This window comes from Antechinus flavipes, chromosome 5 (assembly GCF_016432865.1).
Source record: "Antechinus flavipes isolate AdamAnt ecotype Samford, QLD, Australia chromosome 5, AdamAnt_v2, whole genome shotgun sequence".
Taxonomy (NCBI): Eukaryota; Metazoa; Chordata; class Mammalia; order Dasyuromorphia; family Dasyuridae; genus Antechinus; species Antechinus flavipes.
Genome location: NC_067402.1, coordinates 279,195,181 through 279,218,645, shown reverse-complemented (window position 1 = coordinate 279,218,645; position 23,465 = coordinate 279,195,181).

Genomic DNA, 23,465 nt, shown 5'->3' with positions numbered 1-23,465 from the left:
ATCAGTTCATGTAAGTCTCTCCAGACCTTTCTAAAATCAATCTGCAGATTGTTTCTTATTGAATAATAATTGCATCCATTTACCATAACTTATTCAGCCATTCCCCAATTCCTGGACATCCACTCAGTTTCCTGTTCCTTGATTTTGCCTTTATTTTTAATTTTAGGACTTAGCATAGTGCGTAGCCCATAATAACTACTTAGAAATGTCTATTGACTGACCAACTGATTGACCGATATACGATTATCCTTGAACATTTTCCATCTTGTTCATCTCCCAAAATACAGTAAACAAGGGACTCAGATATTTTTTGTTAAAGTTTTGCTTTTGGAAAGTTGTCCTGCTGCCAGGTGAGGCAGACCCATCAACACTGTATTTTCCATTGTTTCTTGTTGTGAGACTCTGGTGAGCTGGGAATAGCTCTGGCAATGCCCATGACGCCTTTAAATAAGGAAACAATTTCCTCATTAGGGAGTTGTGGACATTTACTCCTCCCACTTGAGCTTTTTTTTAGGGGGGAGGGGTCCTTTTAGGGACCATCAAGGAGAAAAAAATGGCAGGTATTGCTGGGGGTGGAGGGAGACTTTCTCTTTCCAGGCTTTCTGCTGTGGGTCATAATATTATAGATCTAGCATTGACAGGATCTCTGAAATCATGTAGGCTTATTTTACAGATGGGGAAACTGAGTTCTAGAGAGATGACTTTGAGTCAACTAACATCACACATGTGTTAAATCAAAGAACTGGGAGGAATTCAGTTTTGAGGCAAGATGAAGCTACAAGTGTGGTTCAGGAGGACAAGACAAAAACAGGCTAATTCTACCCAAGACGGTAAAGTGTGGGGGGAAAGAGCATTGACTTAGAAATCACGAGAGCTGAGTTTGAATCTTGGTTCTGGTGCAGATTGGTAGAGTGACTTGGGGCAAATCATTAGAATTCTCTGAATTCTCTCGTTTACAGAACGAGGCAATTGGCTCTAGAGCAGTCTGGTATAGTCGAAAGAGTAATGGAATCCAATCCTATCTCTTCCATTTAACAGATTGTGATCTCAGGTCGGTCTGTGACTTCCCTCAGCTTCTATCTTCTTCTCTACAAAACAAGAGTGTTGGGTAATACCATCTCTGATGTCGCTTTCAGATTCTGACCTTCTACCATTATCATCATCATCATCATCATCTCCTCCTCCTTCTCTTCTTCCTCCCTTTCCTTTTTCTCCTTCTTTCTTTTTTCCTTCCCCAGTGACAGATGAGTGAGGAGAATGAGATCATGGTTAGAAATATTCATTTCGTTTCCTTATCTCAAGTTCTAGGGCAGATGAAACTTCAGATGCTTCTCTAGGGAATGATTCTGGGAGAAATGGTAACTCTAGTGGTTTGACTTTGGAGACATATTCTAGTAACTTGACTCAGCTATCTAATCAATGAACAAACATTTATTAGGCACCTATTATGTGTTATAAGCACTCTATTCAGCACTGGGGATACAAATGAATGAGATACTCCTTATTATCAAAAAGCTCTGGGATTTGGTTTCATTTGCCTTGAAGGGGACTTCCTACCCTACTCAAGAACACCCTGGATGTGGACTCAGAGAACCTGGGACCCTACTCTAGCCTTCCCTCTAACTACCCAACAGTTTCCTTCTGTCTAACTTCTCTGTTCCTCCATTTCCTAAAGATTGCTTTGGTCTAGATGACCTCATAGACTCCTTTTAGGACTGGCTCCATGAGCAGCTAGGTGGGGAAGTAGATGGAGTACTGGACCTGGAATCAAGAAGATGAGTTCAACTCTTGCTTCAAAATTTTTCTTATCTGTATGATCCTGAGTAAATCACTTATTCCCTTTCTACTTTGGTTTCTTCATCCGTAAAATGGGTATTATAATAGCATCCACTTTCAGGGATTGTTGGGAAAATTAAATGAGATGATATTTTCAAAAGAGTTTAACACAGTGCTTGGCACAAAAGCCCAATACAAATACTTAACTTACCTCTACCAGTCCCGAAATTTAATGCTCTTATTAATCCTACTTGGATAATCTTATGCAGGTAACATAACCTCTCCCGGTCTCATTTTCCTTATCTGTGAAATGAAGGGGCTGGATAAGGCAGATCAAAGCTTCTTAAACTGCGGTTTGCGATCCCATATGGGGCCTCATAATGGAATGTGGTGGTTGTAAAATTATGATTTCTTTTCAGTACATGTTTGATTTGTAAACTTATTTTTATACCTATTTACCCAGAGTCACGTAAAAATTTCTTGGGCAAAAACAGGGAAAAAAATTTTAAAAGCCTTAAGATATATAGATGACTTCTGAGATCTCTTTCAGCTCTAAATCTATGAAACTAAAAACAAATCTCTCAGAAATCACAGAACCGTAAATTTCTAGGGCGGTAGGGACTTCAGGGATTGTCTCCTCTAACTCATCCATTTTACAGAGAAGCAAACTGAGATCCAAGCTAAGAGAAGAATTATAGAACTCCCTAGTTCTAATCTGTGTGTAGAGAACTAGAAATGTCTGGGGCTAGATAGATTTGATGTTGCTTCCTTTCTTCCTAAAAACTCTCCTTTCCAAAGCTGTCTGCCTAACACGAGGCTTTGAGGAAGTTAAGACTCTAGGGAAATAAATCCACTCTATTTTCCCCCCTTGATAATGGTATTATAATCCCAGCCTCCCCATTCAGCCTTCTCCCAAGTTTTCTAGTAACGTATGCTTTCTGTGTGCGTGTCATTAAAATCCGATGTACCTTAAAAGCCATTCCAGCCTCCTGTGATGTGGTCCTAAAAATGATTTTGGCATTATTTCCCTCATTCCCATCATGTCAGATTTGAGACCGCTGCTAGATGAATCACGGGAGACATGAAATGCTTAAACAAAATGTTTTTCTTGCTGATTGTAGCACTGGGGTTTATTCGATTAAAGGATAAAGAGAAATTGATCAAATATGTGAGACTCCACGGTTTATTTTTATCTCTCCAGAGCAAATTTCAGATGTGGGGCCATCTGATTAGACTCGCCTTTTATTCTCCTTGAGAGAGGAAAGGATTGGACGTGTCAAGTGTTCGGTGACCCAGGCGCTGAGAAGGATCATTGGCTGATTGCCACCCTTTAATGTCCAAAGCCTGCTCTTGAAGTTGGAGGGTTCAGACCGGTGGCAGGAAGTCCCACTCCTAATAGAATGGTCCAGAGATTTTTATGATACGCTGACTTGGAAGCTTTCGTGTAATTTGCGGAAAAAAAAAAAATGCATTTGGTTTATCCGACTAAACGGGATCCATTTTCTAGCTAGTTTTATGGTCCACGAGGCTGTTAACTTTCAGGAGGGGTGAGATTTCAGAAAATGGTCAGGAAGCCAAGGGCTGGGCTACCGGTGTCATATCTCAGCACGGATTCAGAGCTGGAAGGAAGCTTTGGGGTTATCAGTACAAATCTCACATTTTAGAGAGGGGGAAACTGAGGCCCAAGGTCAATGATTTGCCTAGAGTCACATAGTAATTGGCAGGACTAAATAAGTCCTTCAAGTCCAATTCCAATCCTTTTTCTACTGTACCATAATGTCTTTGGGAAATGGGGTAGAACAGTAGAGGACAGGCTTTCTAACAAGCCTTATTTTAATTCTATCACTGAAACACAGAATTTCAAGATAATTAAGATTACCTTGTCCAGCTGTTCTTGGAAAAAAATTTGCAGCAGATTTAACATGTGGTCATCTAGTTTTTTGTTTTGGTTTTTTTTTTTTAGGAGGAAGATCAACCTATAGCAGCTTGTTCCCATTTTGGGATAGAGTTACTCATTAAGAAATATTGGGGCAGCTAAGTGGTGCAGGGAATAGAACACCAGCCCTCAAGTCAGGAGTTCAAATCTGGTTTCAGACACTTAACACTTTCTAGCTGTGTGACCTGGACAAGTCACTTAACCCCAATTGCCTCGGGGGGTGGGGTGAGGGTTTCCTGACATTGAGACTGAGTTTATTATCTCTGCACTATTTACTGATTTTGTCCTGGCACATAGTAGGCATATATACACACATATATGTTCACATACATATATGTACACTCACATAGCATATCCACATGCACACATACACAATATGTATGTTTTTATATGCACGCATGTGTGTGTATATATAGGTAAATACATACATGTACACATGTGGAATTGATTCAAATATGTGAGAATAAGAGCCATTCCCTGGTAGATAAATAGTATATGAACAAACAGTTTTTAAAGGAAGAAATCCAAGCTATTAATATTCATATGAAAAAACTTTTGAATCAGTGATAATTGGAGAAGTGAAAATTAAATCAGCTCTGAGTTATCAGCAAATAACTTATCTTTCTTCCTCCTCAATACCCTTCAGATGAGGATCATATACACATATGTCTTCTCTAAGAGAAAACATGCTGAGTTCTTTGAATTTGTCCTCAGATGCCACAAACTTGAGATCCTTAATCATCCTAGGCAAGTGGGTAGTGAAGTGGATAAAGGGTAGGATTTGGGAGGTAGAAGAATATGGACTCAAATCTTATTCATTAGCTGTGTGACCTTGGCAAAATCACATAATCTTTTAGCTTCCGGTTTCTTCATCTGTAAAATGACAATAATGAAAACACCTATTTCATAAGGTTGTTTTGAGAATCAAATGAGATAATAGTTAATGGGCTTTGCAAATCTTAAAGTACTATATAAATGCAAATTATAAATATAATTATTATCCTGTTGGCCATTTCTCCTTTTTTGGTTATCTTTGTCAATCTGATGGATGTGAGGTGGTAACTCAGAGTTGGTTTAATTTGCATTTAATCATCACTGATTTGGAACTTTTTTTCCATATGATTATTAATAACTTTGATTTCTTCCTTTAAAGCTGCTTGTTCATATTCTTAGACTATTGATCTATTGGAGAACGGCTCTTGTTCTGAATCAACTCACACCCACACCCATACATACATATGTATGTATGTATATATGGAGAGAGAGAGAGACTTATTGGAGAAACTTGATGCACTTTATTGGAGAAACTTGATGCAATGATTCAAATCCCTTTCACCCATTATCTATTTCCCTTTTGAATTTTATATGATCATAACTGTCCATTTTATCTTCTGTGATTCTCTCTCTCCCTTGTTTATCAAGAAGGCTTCCTCCTTCCATAATTGTGAAAGACATTTTTCTTCCTTGGTTTCCTAATTTGTTTATAATGTGACTTTCTATATTGAAATCCTTATCCACTTGGAACTTTTTTTAAAAAATAATAGCTTCACCACTCCCCCCATCCCCTAATACATGCAAAGATAGTTTTCAACATTCATCCTTGCAAAACTTTTTGAAATTTTCTACCCCCCTTTTCCCCACCCCCTTCCCTACAGCAAGTAATCCAATACATATTAAACATGTGCAATTCTTCTATACATATTCATTTAGAATTTATCTTGATACATGGTGTGAGATGTTGGTCTATAGCTAGTTTCTGACATTGCTTTCCAATGTGCTCAACTGTTTTTGTTGAATAATGAGCCCATATTTTGGAGCTGAAGTCCTTGGACTTATCAAACACCATGGTATTACTATCTATGTTTATTTGTTTCTCTCTGCTGTGTGCCTAATCTCTTCTACTTTTTGAACTCTCTCTATTTTAACAAGTGATTGTAAGGATTGCCGCTTTGTAGCATAGGTTGAGATCTGGTACTATTACATCCCCTTCCTTCCCATTTTTTTGACTCATTATTTTTCTTTGAGATCTTTGACCTTTTGTTCTTCCCGATGAATTTCATTATTATTGTTTCCAGCTCTATAAATATATTTTAATAATATATTAAATTTTTCCATCTCCACATATAAATTCTTTGGCAGTTTGATTGATTTAACACTAAGTGAATAAATTAATTTACTTAAGATTATCATTTTTATTACACTGGCACAGTTTATGAACATTAATAGTTTTAATTACTTGTCTGTTTTCATTTTTTATGTAGTGTTTTTGTAGTTATATTCATAGAGTTCCTGTGTGTCTGACTCCCAAATATTTTTATATATTCTATAATTATTTTGAATGGAATCTTTCTTCCAGATCTGCTGGAATTAAAAAAAAAAAAAAAACCATAATGCAGAAATGCTGGTAGATTTACTTTCTATGCTACAATTTTGTTGGCCATTATTTCAATTAATTTTTAATTGACTAGTTTGAATTCTCTAGATGGACCATTATATTATCTGCTAAAAGTAAGTTTTGTTCTCTATTTGTCTATGCTTGTTTCCTCAGTTCCTTTCTTTCTTTTTTGGTCATATTGCTATCCCTAGCATTTCTAGAATTATATCAGAAAACATAGTTGTAAGAATGGAAGTTTTGCCCCAATGTAGGATACTTAGAAGGAGGTACCTAAAGGGCACAGCAGGCTGTTTAAAGAGGAAAGCTGCATAGATTAGTGGAAGAAGTCCCCAAATGATGGTTGAAAACTTAAATTCAAGTCCCAATTCCTTCATAATATATCAATTCATTCAGTAAACATTTATGAAGTGCCTACTATTTGCTAAGCGCTGTGCTAAATGTTGAGGATACAAAGAGAGGCAAAAGACAATATCTGCCTTTAAGGAACTTACAAGCTAATATATAAAGTCAATCAAATCTCATAACTTCATTGGGCCTTTATAAAATGGGGGTGTGGGAAAGGGTCAAATTAGGTGGTATCTGAAGTAATAGCTAGGCAGTGCAGTAGATAGAGCATTGGGCTTGAAGTATAGGAGACTGGATTTGAATCCTGCCTCAGACAGATTGAGAAAATCACCTCTCTGTGCATGTAGGCATTTAACAAATTCTAGATTTACAGGTGAGCTTACATTCTAATTGGGGAGATAACATGTAAATATCTATGTACAGCCAAAGTACATACAGAATAAATAATAAATATTATATAATATAAATATTATAATACCATATGACATAATATTATATACTATATAAACATTATAATATCATATAATATTATACAACATGAGTATTATATCATATAACATATATTATAAAATATTAACATTATATTATATAATATATTATATCACATGTTATATATTATATAACTATTATATCATCTATCACCTAATATAATATATATAGTATAATATTCTGTAATATATAATGATTATATAACATATTACAATAAATAAATAAATGTATATATGTATGTGTATGTGTGTATATATATATATATATATATAAAACAAATAATAAAATATATGTAAATGGAAGATGAGCTAGACCTTCCTCAGAGAGATGAGACTAGCTTTTGAAGCAATTAGGAAAAACTTTCTGTAATTGGAATTGAACCATGAAAGAAGACTGAGAATCCAGCAAGTGAGACAAGGGGGATAGCCTGGGCAAAGGTATGGAGTTGAGAGATAGGGTGTTGTATGTGAAGAGAAGCAAAAAAAAGCCATTATAGTTTAATTGTACACTGGAAGCGGGATCAAGGGGAATAAGACCAGAAAAGTAAAAAGAGTCTTTAAGGAGTTTTAAATGACTAAAAAAGAAGTTTGCATGTTATTGCTTATTAACATTATGTCTTTAAAAAAAATCATTTGACCCAGATTGAGCAAGTTTCAGATAACCAGCAAGATTCAGAAGAAAGAACCAGTATATTTGAGATGACTTTTCTTTTTCAAATGACATTAGAAGGAGAGAAGGGTTTGATTTGGAAAGGAGACAAGATCAATGGACAATCTGATAATGGTTGATGTGGCTAAGGCCAAACAAAGTACCCAAGCAGGTTTCCTTCTGTCATCATAGACAGTATATTGGTGGGTCATCAGGCATGGGACCTCCTTCTCCCATGAGGATCACAGTTGTTGAAACTAAGCATCTCGTTAGACAACATAGCACTCCTGCCACCAGCCTGGCGGCCGGCCGCTGTTTGCCTCCCTCAGAACAAATATTGTGAGGCCGGAGCTCCAAATGAATGAACATGGAGCCAATTCACAATCTGAAGAAAATGTGATGGGCCTGGGGCCAGAAAATATTCTTAGCCTGGATATTTGTGTCGGGCCTAAATTTAACCTGCTGGAACTCTTTCAAAAGTACCAGACTAGGGAAATTTTTGCAATGAAGAGTTGGCCATTCAATGAGATTTCTGTCATTGAGTTAGAATGTTATGTCCTTGGACATGTCTCTTAAGAAACAGATATTTTGACCCTGTATAGACACAAAGTGCAAAGAATACAAAATGTAATGAATGAATAGGAGGCATATTTACATATGGCCCAATAATCATCATCCTCATCCTCATCATTGCTAATGCTTCTATGATGCTTTGTGGTACAAAATTATTTTATTGGTGTTTAACTATAATCCTGTGTGAGAGCTAGATACTCAATCATCCCATTTTTATAGGGGTAACACTCTCCCTCATTAGATTGTAAGCTCCTGGAAGAGCTAGAGTAGTCTCTTTACCAAAAACAAAACCAAACAAAAACAAACAAAAAACCAAATCAAGTAGGATTATAAAGACTCAAACGTGACTTGAAATGATTGAACAGCATGTATCAGGCACTGTGCTCAGCAATTTTCCAAATATCTCATTTGAGTCTCACAACAACTTTGGGAGTCAGGTACTATTATTATCAGTACAACTGAGGAACTTGAAGGAAAGTTAATGACTTGCCCAGGATCACACAGCTAGTGTCTGAGACTGGATGTAAAGTCAAACCTTCGTAATTACAGGCTAGTCCTCTGCATTATCCGCCACCTCAGATCAAATCAATGGATCTGAGTAAAATGGAAGAAACGACACTTGGATTGTGAAGAATGGGCTTTCTGGACCATAGCATGGTCTCAAAAGGTAAGATATTTGTGTTATGTGACTTACAGTGTGGAAAAAAATTGGGAAAAGCTATGGAATTGGGCATCAGGAACACTCCACTTTCACTTTGGGTGGACTTCCATTTTCTCATGTGTAAAATGAAGAATTTGGACCACACAGTCTCTGAGGTCCCCTCCATTTCTAGAGCTGTGGGCTTTCCTGGGCCTCAGTTTCCTTCTCTGTTAAATTAGGAGGTTGAACTAAATGGACTCTGATGTCCTTCTGGAGTCATCATTAAATTGTTATTAAATTGCTTTTTATGTGCCAGGTATTATATTAAGTACTGAGGATACGCAGAAAAGCAAAAGGCAATCCCTGATCCCATGGAGTCCATGGTGTAAAGGGAACACAGTAGGGAAACAACTATGTATGAGCAAGCTACATACAAGATAAATTGGGGATATTTTCAGAAAGATGTTCCTGGCATGAAGGGGAATCAGGAAAGGCTTCCTACAGAGCTTAAGATTCAGATGGAAGCCCAGACTCAGAGATCCTATAATTATATGTATGCTAGCTATTACTAGTAATAAAGGACAGAAGACACAACCCAATATATTACAAGAAATTGAAGTATTTGTGGGTTATTTAGAGCTAGGAGCCTGTGATCCTAAACCATACTTTCAGTAAGTTTCATAATATTTGGACTTCAGAACTACATTTTCTGATCCCAATTCTGTTACCCAGACTACTCTCTCAGGTCATCTCTGAGCAAGGACACAAGCGTCTCTTCTAAGCTGCCTTTGGAACAATCTTGGGACTAAGCGAACAGAACAGGTTCAGGATGGACCAAACCCAACCAGCAACAGGGTGAACAGGATTATCCATGATGCAGTAATGGAAAACCACAGCTCAACACCTCAAATATTGATGCAAAGCCCACATTGCACAATTGGCAACGTGCAGGCTCCCTCCATGAAACGTGATTTGCAGAAACCGAAGCGTGCCTGGTTTCCACTCATAAGAAAGCTTTAATAAACAAAGGAAGCTCTGGGGAACTCCACATGTAATTCCAGGTGTTGAAGACAATCTATGAAATGTTACTCTGAGATGGGGGCGAATTGAAGTCACTCCCTTCTACGGGCCAGGAGTCAGACAGGGACACTGGCTTGGAAGAAGATGGAAAAGGTTTGGCAATGTCTAAGAAAGCTTGAAATGAAAAATAAGATAGGAGACGCCTGCTTTAACTATCTGGCTGACTATGAAAGATTTCAAGCATCCCAGACTCTAGAGAGGTTCTGGCTTCTGTGTTTATCTGATTCATAAATGGAATCCTATTGGGTTACCTGAGGAAGAGGTGTTTGTTTTTTTTTTTTTTTTTTTTTTTAATTCATCAGCTAGCATTTCTTGAGGGTCTATTAAGGGATAAGTTCTGGGTTTGGTGCTTTAGGGGCATAAAGGCATTTCTGATCTCAAATGAATTTATAACAAGTTTTGATGACTTGGATGATATCTTACTGATTGTATCACCAGTTGCTTTGCACCCAGTGGGAGCTTAATAAATGCTTATTAAGTTGAATTTGTTGAAGTGGGAAGGTATAATTTATATATATGAAATGAGATTGAAAAGATATTTTTTAACACTGCAAAAGATTGGTAATTTAATCAGTGTGGATATGGCTTGTACTATTGTAGACCACAATTTCTTCATGCCAGAGAGGATGGTCTTCCCAAATTTCTGTGGTCAGTATAATTTAAACCAAACCCATCCCACCTCATCCAAGCCGATCCAATCCAACCTAAACAAATCCTACTTCATCCCATCTCAGTCAATTCCATCAGAGACAAGCTCGTTTCAGCCAACCCAATCCAATCTAAAATAATCCTACTTCAGACCAGCCCAGTCCAGCCAGTTAAATCTCAGCCAAACTAATTCAATCCAACTGGATTCATCCTTATCCCATTCCATCTTATTCCTATCCCACTGTAACTCGACTCTAACATAGTGGTATTATTTTGGTCCTCTTTGAAAATGAGGAACAACAACCAACCCATGCTATCCCATTCAAACCAATCCAATTCAGCCCCACCCAATCCCATCTAAAGCAACCTGATCCAATTTAGTACAACAAAAACATTAAGTATTTCAACCTTCTTCTTATCTTTTTTTTTCTGCCTGCTGTTACACTCTTTGGACCGCTAGATCTTAGCTCTCCACTGCCTATCCTTGGACCTGGGCTTTCTTAATTTTTTTTTTAATTTTTATTTAATAATTACTTTATGTTGACACTCGTTTCTGTTCCAATTTTTTTTCCCTCCCTCCCTCCACCCCCTCCCCTAGATGGCAAGCAGTCCTTTATATGTTGGATATGTTGCAGTATATCCTAGATACAATATATGTTTGCAGAACCGAACAGTTCTCTTGTTGCATAGGGAGAATTGGATTCAGAAGGTAGAAATAACCCGGGAAGAAAAACAAAAATGCAGATAGTTCACATTCGTTTCCCAGTGTTCTTTCTTTGGGTGTAGCTGCTTTTGTCCGTCATTTATCAATTGAAACTCAGGTCTCTTTGTCAAAGAAATCCACTTCCATCAAAATATGTCCTCAATACAATATCGTTGTTGAAGTGTATAATGATCTCCTAGTTCTGCTCATTTCACTTAGCATCAGTTCATGTAAGTCTCTCCAATCCTCTCTGTATTCATCCTGCTGGTCATTTCTTACAGAACAATAATATTCCATAACATTCATATACCACAATTTACCCAGCCATTCTCCAATTGATGGGCATCCATTCATTTTCCAGTTTCTAGCCACTACAAACAGGGCTGCTACAAACATTTTGACACATACAGGTCCCTTTCCCTTCTTTAGTATTTCTTTGGGATATAAGCCCAATAGAAACACTGCTGGATCAAAGGGTATGCACAATTTGATAATTTTTTGGGCATAATTCCAGATTGCTCTCCAGAATGGTTGGATTCGTTCACAACTCCACCAACAATGCATCAGTGTCCCAGTTTTCCCGCATCCCCTCCAACATTCATCATTATTTTTTCCTGTCATCTTAGCCAATCTGACAGGTGTGTAGTGGTATCTCAGAGTTGTCTTAATTTGCATTTCTCTGATCAATAATGATTTGGAACACTCTTTCATATGAGTGGTAATAGTTTCAATCTCATCCTCTGAAAATTGTCTGTTCATATCCTTTGACCATTTATCAATTGGAGAATGGCTTGATTTCTTATAAATTTGAGTCAGTTCTCTATATATTTTGGAAATGAGGCCTTTATCAGAACCTTTAACTGTGAAAATGTTTTCCCAGTTTGTTGCTTCCCTTCTAATCTTGTTTGCATTAGTTTTATTTGTACAAAGGCTTTTTAATTTGATGTAATCGAAATTTTCTATTTTGTGATCAGTAATGGTCTCTAGTTCATCTTTGGTCACAAATTTCTTTCTCCTCCACAAGTCTGAGAGATAAACTATTCTATGTTCCTCTAATTTATTTATAATCTCGTTCTTTATGCCTAGGTCATAGACCCATTTTGATCTTATCTTGGTATATGGTGTTAAGTGTGGGTCCATCTAGGCTTTCTTAATTGATGAGGGTGGCCCATGATCTACTATATCTAGCCAGACCCAGCCATGCTTCAAGTATACTCTGGTCACCTTCTGGATCTATTCTGTCTTCTAGCCCTGCCTTCTCCGAACTCTGTTTTCCAGCTCTGCAACTATAATCAAATCAGTACTATGTTTGCTACCAGAAAATTCATATCAGTCAACTTTCCCACTTAACACCCTTGTGAATTCTCAAATCAAAACACCCCTCCCTAGGTATCACGTCTTTATACATGTTATTTAGAATATAAGCTTCTTAAGAATGGACCTTCGTATTTTGTAACTTTATCCCTTACATAAAATTCCTGGTACATAATAAACACAATGTTTTCTTATGTATTCATTCACCTGCTATAAGCAAGACATTGGGCTAGGTATGAAGTTATAAAGGGGGAAAGAGGAAGTCGCTACCCTCAGGGAATCATAGAAGCACAGATTTAGAGTTGAGAAGGAGAATTGGAAGCTACAAAGACCAACTTCCCATTTAACAGATGGGGAAATTGAGACAGAAAGTGGTTAAGTTGACTTGCCCAAAGTCACACAATAAGTTTATGAAGTATCTGAACCCATTCCTTCTCGCTTTCAAACCAGGGCTCACTTCAATTATAGCATTCTGCTTCTCAATAGTAATAATGCCTGCCATTTCTATAACTATTTAGTATTAAGCTTTTCACATATTCTTTCCTTTGATCTTTATAACAATCCTGTATTGTTGGTGCTATTATCCCAGTTTTTTACAGTTAAGAGAATGAAGCCCAGAGAGTCAAATCAAGTCAATAAGCATATATTAAGTACCTAATGATGAGTGACTTGTCTAGGTTTTGGACTGTGAGGGACAGGAGTCTTTACTCTGAGTCCAGCACTCTATTTTCTATAAATTATACTGGAGGTAGGATGGAGATGGTACCATCTCTAAATAGGTAAGTGAATACATTATAGTATAAGGGGTAGATGGCACTGACAATTACCTAAATTTATCAGCTGGTGACCAGGTTTCAGATGAAAAGCCCATTCCAACATTAACCAGGTAGGTCCTTGGGTGATGGGTTCAACTGAACCCAACTGAAAACTTTCCATTGGCTGGCTTATGGAATTTAACCTCTACTAGTACAGGACTACCTCCATACCATGATGGGGACTTGGAGAAAGACTTTCATATTCTATAGTAGGACAAGAGACAACCAGGTGGAAAATGTACTAGCCAGAGGAAATAAAGCTCTTGGAAAAAAAATTAAAGACTTCAGATAAAAAGTAAAAATTCTGAAGTGGACCTTAAACATGCTCTAGTCAACAATGACTCAAATAAAAAGCACCAATTAAACACCTACTATGTGCCAAACACTGACATAAGACAAAAATGTAACAGTCCCTATCTTCAAAGAGTATTTTGGTAGGGCAGAGATTCCTTGCCCGAGAGGTCTATTAACTTATTTTCTTTTAAAATGTGATCACTTTATTTCCAATAGACTTGTCATGGAAAGTGCCATCCACATCCAGAAAGAGAACTATGGAGACTGAATGTGGATCAAAGCATAGTATTTTCACTTTTGTTGTTGGTGGTGGTTTGTTTGTTTACTGGCTTTTTCTTTCTCATGATTTTCTCCTTTTTGGTCTGATTTTTCTTGCACAACATGACAACTATGGAAATATGTTTAAAAGGATTGTACATATTTAATCTATATTAGATTGTATGTTGTCTTGGGGATGGGAGAGTAAGGGAGAGAGATAGAAAAATGTGGAACACAAAGTTTTACAAAAATCAATGTACAAAAAACAACCTTTACATATATTTGGAAAAATAAGATACTATTATGAAAAAAATAAATTATGATCAATATAACTGATCTCCTTTGTAATCTACCATAATTTATTTTATGCATTTAACAACATGACTCTAAAAAGATTTAAGCTTCAGGAGCCTGGTGAAAGAGGTTATGTTTTTCTCCTGAGCTGTGGGGCAAGGACAGATCCAAAGATAAGTAAATACACAAGAAATTCAAAGTAATTTCAGGAAGGAGTGGGAGGCAATCGAGCAGCGAGGGGAAAGCAAAAGAGTGTGCCTCTTCAAGGACAAGCACGATATTGTTTTTGAAATTTTAATTTATTTTAATAGTTTTTATTTTTCCAAATACATGCAAAGATAGTTTTCAACATTCACCTTTGCAAAAGCTTGTGTTCCATTTGTTCATCCTTGAAAAAGAAAAATGATTAAGAAGAACTGGGCTGAAGGCACAGTAAGCAAAGGCAGGGAGAGAAAGTTAAATGGTTAGACTCTAAGTTGAATGAGTTGGTAAGGGAAGAAGATGATGGGAGGCAGCTGGGTGGTGCAGTGGATAGAAGCTTGACCTGGAGTCAGGAAGTAGTGAGTTCAAATTCAACCTCAGATACAAAACACTTAACCTGTCTGGATCTAAGTTTCCTCATTTAGGAAAAAAATGAGATGGTTGAGCTCAGTGATTGAATCTATGATCCTTTACCATTTTCCCAGGGACCATGATGTCACTGATCTGTTTACTTTCTCCACTGCTGAGTATTACAACCCTTGTATGCCTTAGCAGATGGCCTTTTAGGGGTTGCTATGGATAACAAAAATTCATCACCTTGAAGATAATTTGGTCATGTGGCTACATATACCAATCAGTCCACCAGTGCCTATCCATCCATTATGAGTAGTGGTTTCAGCCTCAGTTATTCCTTGCTCACTTCCTGCTTTTGGACCCACCATAGCCCCACCTGAGTTTCCTCCTCTCGTCTTGCCCTTAAATATTTGCTATTCTGAACTAGAGCCAGAACTCAGAGGAAGTTAATAGGTTTTGCTCAAGGGGATAGCAATTTAGAGGATGCTGACAGCTTAGGCATCCCTTCAACAGGTAGAAACAGCTCAGGTCATCACCTAGTTAGCAAGAATTATTAGTTAGTACATGAAGCTATGGTATGCTTTTTTCCCTTCAGGTAGATCCTAAGTTAAGTTCCTCGTGACCCTGGCCCAGCTCTGCCCCCTTTCCTGTTGGCGGCTTCCCAGTGACCCAGGGCAGGAATGCCAGAATCTCTGTCTCCTCGTGTTCTAAACTTTCTTTGGGGAAGTGTGCTGAGGTATCTCTCCTTTCAGGACCCTGTTTTTCTGAGGTTTAAGCTCCCCTCAGCCCTCATATAAATTTGTTTTATTGTTTCTAGTGCCAGAATAACGACTTGGAGCTTTTCAAAGGACCATTTTTGGCTTGATATAGAATGGGTTTTGTTTAGTTTCTCAGGTGTCAACTCAGACCAAACCCTCTTCTCTCTTTTTGAATCATCCCTTACTATGGTCCTTAACTGTCAATATATATATGCTTACCTTCCCTTCTTCCTAAAGCATCTGACACCTGAGATTTATGATGGACTCTTTTCTCTAACTTTCCCACCCTTTCTGTTAGCCAACTCAAATATTTTTTCCATTAGCAGTTTCCTCATTCCTTTTCTTCTCTTCAGTCTTCTAGGTTCCCCATTATCCTGGTTATTAGAAAGACTCATGATTGAACATCTGCATTTAAAGGTCATCTTTGTCATTTAGAATTCATTTTCCCAGGTTCACAGTCAAAGTGTCATCCTTGATTCCACCCTTTCCTTCATCTCCTGGTCCTCCTCACTGATCTAGAAGTAGAGGGGGTGACCTAGAAGTAGGACTGTAATCCAGTCTTCTCATTTTATATAATTCATCATCTCCTACCTCTATATCTTTGTACTTGCTGACCACCAGGCCTGGAATGCCCTCTTTTTTTATTTTACAGGTTGGGGGGCAGGAGGGGTGTTATGGGAATCTAATCCCCTCTCATAAATTCAACATTTCTTGTTACATTGCCTCTGTGAAAGCTGATTAACTGTCACAATACATATGTAACGTTTTATTCATTATTAAAATTTGTAATAATAAATATATAAATGTCTATGTTAGTACATGTACATACACACATGTGTGTGTGGGAGCTAGGTGGCTCAGTGGATAAAGTGCTAAACAGAGAGTTAGGAAGGCCTGAGTTCAAATTCAGCCTGATATTTACTAGTTGTGTGACTGTGAACAAGTCACTTAATCCTGTTTGCCTCTGTTTTCTTTTTTAGGAAAGGTGTCTTTAGGGGAAACCAAAGTCAAGTTCTCTTTCAGGGGGAAGGAACATATCTAGGGACATGGTAAGAAATAGCATTCACAGAATATTTTACCCATATATCATGAACATTTTATTCATTTAAAAAGTTAGAAGATTATATAAAGGGCACACATAAATAATATTGCCTTAACAGAAAAGAAATAATTTATCATTACCGTGGAAGTCATCATATCCAATCAAATGCAAAAAATATCACAAAGGTCAAAAATTAACAATAAATTGGAAGGAATTAGAAGGAAGATTCTAAAAGAAAAATATGTAAAGATATTATATACATTTAAAATTGTTCTAACCCACCCTAATCAATCAAGTTGTGAATTCTAAGAAATGGGAAACTGATAAGAATAAAGATCTTGATTCGATCGTCTCTGTTTCTTATAGAATCAATGTAAAGCAGTTGCGACAATAAGAAGGCAAGGGAGAGCCCATATATTCCTTCAGTTCAAAAACGTTGTTTTTATAAAACATTTTAAGATTTACATCTTATTTTCTCATTTTACCTTCACAACAATCTTGGGAGATAGATGTTATTAATATCACTATTTTTTCAGGTGAGGAAACCGAGGTGAGCCACTCAGACAGTAGTGCCTGAGTCAGATTTTGGATTCAAATGTTCCTGACTTTGGGTCCAGTATTTTAGTCATTATGCACCTAGCTACTAACATAAGGATGTTACATGGGACCATGGCAGAAAATAGTCATGTGACATAGTAGAAGTCCACTGGCCTTGGAGCCTCAAAAGACCTGAGTTCAGATACTGGCTCCAAACTTAATAGTTGTATGGTTTCAGGCAAGCTCTGACCTCTCTAGGATATAACAGGTTAAAAGAATTAGATTATCTGTTTCCTAATTTGTGAAATGGGCAGAGTAATACTTATAATCCCTGGTTCATAGGGGTATGGGAGGAGAATTAGTCTAAAGATGGGGCAAAAGCATGGCTTCTTATTTTTATCGTTCAGTTATTTCAGTCCACATCTCTCCCTTGATTCTCCTCTCTCTCATTCCTACTCTTCATCCCCTACAAGCACTACAGGCATTCTGTGTAATACTCTATAGAATTATTTGACAACATTGTCATAACCTCCTAATAAATCTTCCTGTCGTGTTTCTGATGAAGGTCTCTTTTCTAAAATTATAGAGAACTGAGTCAAATTTATAAGAATATAAGCCATTCTCTAATTGATAAATGATCAAAGGACATGGACAGGAAGTTTACAGGTGAAAAAATTAAAACTATAGTCTCATGAACAATTTCTCTAAATCACTATTGATTAGAGAAAGGAAGATTAAAACAACTTTAAGAAATTACTTCAAAACTCTGAGATTGACTAATATGATAGAAAAGGAAAATGATAAATTTTGGAGAGGATATGGGAAATTTGGAACACTAATACATTACTGGTGGAATTGTGAATTTATCCACCCATTTTCTGGAAAGTTGATTGGGAAATATGCCCAAAGGGTTATAAAACTGTGAATACCCTTGGATCCAGCAATACTACTCCTAAGTCTGTATACCAAAGTGACCATAAAAAGGGAAAAGGACCCACATGTACAAAAATGTTTATGGCAGCTCTCTTTTTGTGGTGGCAAAAGTTGGAAATTGAGAGGTTGCCAATCAATTGGGGAATGGTTGAACAATGTATATTGTATATGATATACGATGTAATGGAACGCTATTGTTCTATAGAAAATGATGAGCAGAAGGATTTCAGAAAAACCTGGAAAGACCTATATGAACTGATGCTGAGGGAAATGAGCAGAACCATGAGAACATTGTATACAATAAGGGCAAAATTATGTGACTGTCCAATATGATAGATTTAGCTCTTCTTAGCAATACAATGATCTAAGACAGTCCAAAAGATTCATGATGGAAAATGTTATCCACATGCAGAGAAAGAACTATGGAATCTGAATGCAGATCAAAGCATATTATTTTCACTCTTTTTCTTTCTTGTGGTTTTTCCTCTTTGTTCTTATTCTTCTTTCTCAACATGACTAATGTGGAACTGTATTTAATGTGATTGCACATCTATAACCCATATAAGATTCCTTGCCATCTTAGGGAGAGAGGAAGAAGGGAGAAAAAACTGGAAATCAAAATCTTATCAAAGTAAATGTTGAAGACTATTTTTACATGTACTTGGAAAAATAAGTAGATAAGTGAGGGGGGGAAATAATTCTCCCTGCTCTCCACATCTTTCCTCTTCAATCCTTCCTCGACATAAGTGCCAAATAGATATTCTTAAGGCTTGGGTCTGATCAAATCACTCCCCAGCTCAGGAAGCTTCAGTGGCTCCCTCTCACCACTTTCATTAAAGACAAATTCTCTGTTTAGTATTTGAAGCCCCTTCCCAACCTTTGTGTAATGATGCATTACTTCCCCTAACACACTCTATCTTGGTTTATTTGCTGTCACCTATATGTCCTATACCCCTGCTTCTCAAACTGTTCTTTGCAATCCCATATGGGGTCTCATAACTGAATGTGAGGATCATGAAATTATGATGTATTACCAGTAAATGCTTGATTTATATGCCTATTTTATATATAATATAAATATAAATATATTTTACATAATTAGGGTCACATAAAAATTTCTCAGGAGAAAAGGCATAGTAACTGGAAAACATTTAAGGAGTGCTGTCCTGTTCTCATGAGTAAGCTGATCCTCATGCCTTGAATTTTCTTTCTCTTTGCCTCATAGAAAACCTCACTTCCTTTAAAATACAGCTTGGTTACCACCTCCTACAAAGTTGTTGGTACTTCGTCCTCCAATTATATTTATTTGGTATATAATTCTATATACTTAGCTGTGTAATATCGGATTACCCTGGGAGAACGTAAACCCTCTGAGGGCAGACATAATTTCACATTTTTCTTTTTATCCCAGGCACATAGTAGGTGATTAATAAATACTTCTGGGATTGAATTAAATTTGTGTATCATCCCCTTACTAGACTGTAAGCATCAGGAGGGCAGGGACCTTGTGTTGTTGAAATTTTCTATCGTCTCAATCTTATGTACAAAGTAGCCACTCGATCAAATGTGTTAAATGAACTCAGAAACTTTGACATCAGGCCTATCATTCCTTTTATTACTCTTTGTTTTCTGCTCACTACCCTAGATCTTTCACATGATGTGATTTTTTTTTTTTTTTTTTTACTGCTTCTTAGCTGTCCCTAATAGAGGCTGCCAAATTTTAACCAGGGTAAAGTCATTCTGGAGGTTTATGGAAAGTCATCAATGGCAGATTGTTTTAAACTCCCAGGCAGCAGTAGGAACGCCACCCTGGAAAAGCATTTAAGCCGTGGAGGCTCTAAGTCTCCTTCCAGACTTGGCAGGCCCTGCTTGCCAGCCTCAGAGTGCTTAAAGGCACAAGGGAGAAGGGTTCTATCCTTGGCATGGAGGCTTTTATGCCCCAAATTTTCCAACTGTGAAACGTTCAGAACTTCTCATTCAAGACTATAGGATTCTAGCTCTAGAGTTGGAAATGAACTTATCTGCTCAATATTTTCATTTTACAGATGAAGAAACTGAGACCCAGAGCGATTAAGTAATTTGCCTAAGAGTAGTTTAATATCAGGAACAAGATTTTTAACTGGGATCCTCTAACACCAAAAAATTACTCCTTCCCTCTTATAAGAGGGGACATAGGTTGTAAACTTGGTAATTTGGAGAGGAGGGAGGTAGCACTAATGAGGGATACCATTAGTATAGGTTTGTTGACTGACAGACATCAGGAAAGGATGTTCACATATTGTTGTCCATCCTTCATCCTCGAAGAGGACCAATGACATCAGGAAGGTGATGTCTTGACTTGCAAGTGAATTGGATTTAAGTATGGCAGAGTTGTATAAACACTCATTCTCTTCTCCAGAGTTACCATGTCCAATGGCAAGACATAGGTAAGAGCAACTGGTGATGATCTCAGAAGCAATGAGAGACTTTGGCCTTTTTAAGCTAAAGTCTTTACCAGGACTCAGTTTATCTGAGGCAACACCCACTCAGTAGTTAAAAGCCAAATAAAAGTGGCTCATAGGTGGAGCCTTGAAAAAAATAAAGAACTCAAAGAAGCAGAGATGGGGGTAAGGATGGGATAAAGCATTCTAGGTATGTGCAAAAGTGGGACGGGGGAGATTAAAGTGTGAGAAACAGCCTGTATGGCTATTTTGGCTGTAATATAGAGTATGTGAGGGGGAGTAATATAAAATCAGGTTGGAAAGATTGGGAAGGGCTTTAAATGACAAACAGAGGAATTTATATTTTATTATCAGAGGAAGAGGAAGACCTGAAAGTTTTTTGAGCAGGGGAGTGACTCGATTCACTCAATAGAATGTTGTGCTTGGAATGAGGAAGATTTGAATTCAAATACAGCCTCAGACACTTACTAGTTATGTGACCCTGGGCATTTCACTTCATTCTGTGTTTGCCTCAGTTTCTACATCTGAAAAACGAGCTGGAGAAGGAAATGGCAAAACACTCCAATATCTTTGCCAAGAAAACTTCAAATAATGCCATCAACAATTGGACATGACTGAACAACTAAATAACCACAAAAAGCTATTCTTGGAAAGAATGAATCATTATTTGCCCTGTGATTCCACTTGCTGACCATTTAATTTCTCTATTGAAACCATTCCTTCCTGTCTAAGACTTCCTTATATCTACTTTCCCTCATTAGAATATAAGACTCCATGGAGCAGAGGGGAGGGAGATGATTTGGAATTTAAAATTTTTATTTAAAAATTAATGTCAAAAAATAGCAAATAATAAATTCATTTAAAAAGAAGGTAAGCTTTTCCTATTTTCAGTGGGGGGAAAGAAGGAAAAAAAAAGGATTAGCAATAATGATACCTTAAACACAAAGGCCATTGGGAAAAAAAACATTTAGATATGTAGTAGAGAACAGAAAAAAATTTAGAAAATTTTAAAAGTGATTTTTAGAATTGATTTTGCACTTTAAAAACTAGATTTCACAATTTCACATACAATCTTTTTTGTTCTGTGACATGTGAATGGAAATGCTCTTTTTTCATATTTAAGTTCAGAATAAAAACATTTTTTCCAGAATAAAAAATTTTAAAAGAATGTAAGCTCCTTGCAAGTGGGAATGTCTTGTTCTCTTATGCTTCCTATAGAACCTAGCATACAGTAAGCATTTAATAAATGCTTTTTCATTCATTCACCACCAAAAGTTAGTTCTGGTTGGGATTTTGGAGATCATCTAATTCAATCTTCCCCTTCTATGGTTGAAGGACTGAGGCCCATAGAGCAGAAAAGATTTACCCATGAAGTAAGGGGAAGAACTGAAATTTAGTCCAGAATCAAGTTTGATGCTTAATGGCAATGAACAAATAATGAACATTAACAAAGTTAGAGATGGATATCTTTAGTTCATCTATTCCAACCTACTTCTGTGGCAGGACTTTTCCTCTCTGTAGTTTTCCTAACAAGTGCTCATAAAGCCTTTTCTTGAATATTTTCATTCTCAAAGACCTCACTATTACTGAGACAATACATTTCATCCATCCCTTTTTAATTCACATTTAATTCACATCCCTTTTTTTCTGTTTTTCTTTTTTATTAGTTAACTATTCCCTTTATCAAAGAATTTCATTAAAAATTAGGAAAAACATTTTAGTAGAATCCATATTGTAGGAAATTTCCTCCCATCATAATCCTCCTCTGCAAAGAGGGGAAAGAGGTACATTTTCTCATCTCTCTAGTGGCCAAACTTGGTGCTTATTGTTATATAGACTTCAGTTCCCCTTCTCCCCTGCTCCCCCGCTTCCCACCCCTCCCTATTTAGAGCATTGTATTTAATGTTTTCTCAGTTCTGCTTACTTCACTCTGCATCAGTTCATGCAAGTCTTCTGATGCTTCTCTGAATTTTTTATGTTCATCATTTCTTAAAACACATCACTTCTATTTAGGCATCACGATTTGTGCAGCCTTCCCCAATCAACGAGCATTTACTTTGTTTTTTGTTCTTTGCTTCTACCAAAGTATAACTATTTTGTGCCATCAATTCTTGGACAATTCTAATTATGAAGGAATCCTTCCTGGGTCAGGGATACATGGGCCAGTTGTCCTGGGAGAGAGAGAAAGTGAGAATTCACACCTTACTGTAGACCTTGTGGAACCCAGCTGCCATCCTCATCCTCAGCTCCATTCTTTCAACCGATTAATCAACCACTAAGCATATATTAAGTGTCTTCTGTATACCAGGCACTGTTTTGGGCACCAGAGATGGAGAGAAAAAAGTGAGACAGCTCTTGAAATATGTGATAAGGATGAGAAAGCAGATTGGGGCCAGGTCCCAAAGAGCTCTAAATACCATACATATTTATTCCAAAGGCTTGGCTGGCTCGGGTAGTCTTTAAAAGACTGGGGTTGGGGGTTTCCGGATCTGAGATTCTACAAAATCACAGCCTCCTCCTCAGGCCCTAGGATTAGGCTAAATTGGTTTCCAGCCAACCTGCTCCTTTACAGTTTTTCAGGTTTGGGAGGTGGAGGTGGAGTTGGAGACCATAATAGCTACCAGATGGTTTACTTAAAACGGAGCCCACTTAATGTCATGTGGATTTAAATGGGGTGAGCTTTTAAGTAGGCCAATCTGCCGAGTAAAACCCCAAGCAGCAGGATATGGGTTTGGATGGGGGGGGGCTTGCTCCAGGATCACCGGGGTCGAGTCCAGGTTCTAGAAGGAGCCAGGTTTTCTGTTGCCTCTCACTGTGCTCTTTGCCACACTCCCTGGATTATTAAAAAGTACATTCCTAGGACAACTGCTCCCCGTGTCAAATAGTAATCCTGGGGTTGCTTAGTAAATGGTGACCCTGATACCTGTAAAGCAACATCTCCATCTCTTTCCCTCTACCTTTCTCTTCCCTTGTCTCTGTAGCTGTCTGTCT